Here is a 3,719-nt window from a genome sequence, read left to right on the forward strand (position 1 = left end):
AATTTTGTAAATATTGCTGTAATCGTTAAAAGGCAATTTCATAATACTGTTTTAAATGCTATTCTCTTTTATATCATTCAGTAGGTTTAGTTCCTTCCACCGTCCCTTTACCAAAGTTTTGTTTTGTAATCGAGTGTCACCGCATTCCACTTAACGGAACACAATTACTCAGCTTAAAGTGTAACGTGCTTAGCATAGCTGCTTTCTCTTGCATTGCGCTTGGGTGAGGTTTTCTTTAGCTGGTTTGCTGCTGCGCTGCATTCTAGCGTTCTCCAGTTTCGACCCGTACCGAGTTTCCGTTGCCACAAGGTAAGTTACGATGGTTTGTTAGTGCAAGTTTAACTTCAGTGTTAGGACACAGATTATCTACAGTCATGCACTGAATTTCAAATTTTTGTCAGTCTCACCTCAGTTGAGATCGCATTTCTTTTGTCAGACATTCTTACTCTTACAGCGCAGTTTTACATGTTCACGTGTGTGTCATTGAGTTCGAAATTTTACTTAGTTTTGGTACGTAAATTTGCAGGGTATTTTGACAAACACATTATACGCATTTATTTTGTCAAAGTTCAGTTTATAATTTTATGCAGAATTTTTACTCTGTTAGTTTTGTGTGTTAGAACTGTAAGATGCGTAGTGTGACGTCACGCACTGTAGCACTGCTCACTGCACTGCACAATACAATCACACGACAGCTCCTTTAGTGTACAGTTTTAGGCTCTCTAATTGTTTTAAGTAAAAGTTGACTGGAATACAGTTACGCAGTTTCAGGTGGATATGGCGACGCCTTTCACAGATAGCGTTTACCTAAGCAGTTTGTGACTGGGTTGAGGACTTTTTGTGTTAGGGAGGACGCAGCATGTTATCTTGGATGTAGTGTCACCGTCATATGTAGAAGTAACTTCAGGTGTATCCCAGGGAAGTGTTTTGGGACCCTTGCTGTTCGTGTTTTGTATTATTGACCTTGCAGACAATGTTAACAGTAACCTCAGACTTTTCGCAGACAATACAGTTGTCTACGGTCGTGAGGAGTGGCCGCGCCGTTTGAGGCTTCATGTCACGGACTGTGCGGCTAGTCCCGCCGGAGGTTCGAGTCCTCCCTCGGGCATGGGTGTGTGTGTTGTTCTTAGCATAAGTTAGTTTAAGTCGTGTGGAAGTCTAGAGACCGATGACCTAAGCAGTTTGGTCCCTTAGGAATACACACACATTTGAACATTTTTTATTTGAATTGTCTACAATAAAGCAGTGTGTGAAAGAAGTCAGATCTTAATTAAAAATACAAAGTGCTGCACAGAACGGCAACTTTCTTTAAATGTTTAGAAATGTAAAATTGTGCAATTTACAAAACAAATCATAGTATCCTATGAATACAATATTAGTGGGTCACAGTTGGAATAAGTCAGCTTATACAAATAACAGGTTTTAACATTGTGTAGGACATGAAATTGGAAGGGACACACAGGCTCATTCAGGGATAAAGCAGGTATCAGACTGCAGATTACTGGTAGACCACTAGCGAAGTGCAGTCAATCTAAAAAGGACATTACGTACAAATTACTGGTGCTAGCGTTCCTGGAATATTGCTCAAGATTGTGGAACTCCTACGAAACAGTGCTAACAGAGGATGTTGAACGTACAAAGAGAAGGGCAGTACGAATGGTCGCACGTTTTCTTTGATCCGTGCAAGAGTGCCACATGTTGAAGGAACTGAGCTGTCACACACTTGGAGACAGGCGTAAACTACCCAGGGAAACCCTACTTATGAAGTTTCAAGAACCGGCTTTAAATGATGACTCTAGAAATTTACTGCAACCCCCTACGTATCGCTTCCACAGAAATCTCGAGGACAGGATAGAACTAATTACAGCACGCCCAGGGGCACTTTAACACTTTTTCCGTGCTCCGTAATCGATTGGAACGGGAAAAAACTATAACAGTTTGGACGATTGGACGTACCGTCTGCCAAGCACTTCACAATGTCGAAATAGTACAGATGTAGATGTAAATGAGTACTACTGGTCTTCCAAAAAAGCAACACCAAGAAGGACCGGAGATACTGATTTGGGAGATAACATACTGTACAAAGAACACGTGATTGAAAATACAGCCCCATGTGAAGTGAGGGAAATAACGGAATCGGTATTGAGTATTGCCCGCCATTGCTAGCTATAACCGCTGCTACACGCCTCGGCATTGAACCAAAGAGGCTCTGGATGTGTTGCTTTACACATGGCCAAGGCAGCAATGAGATCCGATGGGCGGCAAGAAGGTCTCGAAAACTGCATGCCACGTGTGGTCGCGCCGTATCCTGTTAGAATATGGCCGTCGGCAAGCTCCGAAGGTATGGGAAGACAACACTCCAGAGGTGTAAGGCTGGCTGGCCATTGTACCGGCTATGCGGCTAGGAGGGGGAGGGAAGGGGGGAGGGTGCAGGAGTGGAATCCAATACCATCCCAAATCATAATACCAGATGCAAGACCAGTATGGCGATGCATAACGCAACAGTTCAACAATCTCTCGTCAGGGTGCCACCAACCTCTAATCCGACCATTGTGATGGTGCAGGTAGAATCGGGATTCGTTGTTAAAAACAATGTCGTCCATTCGGTTGTCCACGTCCGCCGCTCATCGCGCCACTGCTGGTGCAAACAGCTGTGGCGTTGACTCACTGTTAAGCGCAGCAATGGACGCCTTGCGGACAGTCCACTCTGCTAAAACGTCGAATGTTATGTGTTGACACTGCTTGTTGACACTGCCTGTTGCGCAACAGACCGCATTTATTGTGATATGGTCCGTGAAGTGGCAGAGCGATCCATCACTGCCCTGCCTGTCATCACGTGTCGTGGTGCAACGAGGTGGGTGCATTCCGTCCCTTCGGTCCCCCCTGCATCCAGCCGTTACAGATCAGCATCACAGTTGCTTGGTTCCAGCCGACACAACTACCGATTTCTCTTAAGGATAAACAGCAATCCCTATAGACAACTATTCTTCCTCCGTCTAACTCCGAAACGTGCTCGGAAGACGCTCATTGACTCCTACGAGCTTACGCAAAACAACCGCACGAAAGAACAGCCGGCCCCTGTGGCCGTGCGGTTCTAGGCGCTTCAGTCTGGAACCGCGTGACCGCTACGGTCGCAGGTTCGAATCCTGCCTCGAGCATAGATGTGTGTGATGTCCTTAGGTTAGATAGGTTTAAGTAGTTCTAAGTTCTAGGGGACTGATGACCGCAGATGTTAAGTCCCATAGTGCTCAGAGCCATTTTTGAATGAATGAACAGTTCCATTACCTCCCTCCACAAGACCGTTTGTTTACCCTTAATACAGCGCTTGTAGATGGGACTACTGGCGCCCGTGATACGCGCATGCGCTGAATTGACATTCATGTGTATCTCTCGTCGCCGCAAACACATACTGCAGATTTCACCTGTTTTGGATGCAAAAATGAAATTTCGTTGCGGACGTCACATGACATCCGTTCAAGTTCGTTGTTGATCGTTTCACTCAGTTTTTTTTTTTTTTTTTTTTTTTTAATTACAGAGGCCAACCAGCTCTCTGACCGAACACGCTTTGTTACCGTGCCGACAAATTTTTTGTTACAGAGGGCAGCTATCCATCTCACCGAACACGCAACGCTACCGTGCCGGCGTCCATCTGAGCCACCGAGGGCATAGAGGATTGCGCGACTGCAGGAACTATCTCGCGCACGCCTCCCGCGAGACCC

Source organism: Schistocerca piceifrons, chromosome 5 (assembly GCF_021461385.2).
Source record: "Schistocerca piceifrons isolate TAMUIC-IGC-003096 chromosome 5, iqSchPice1.1, whole genome shotgun sequence".
Lineage (NCBI taxonomy): Eukaryota > Metazoa > Arthropoda > Insecta > Orthoptera > Acrididae > Schistocerca > Schistocerca piceifrons.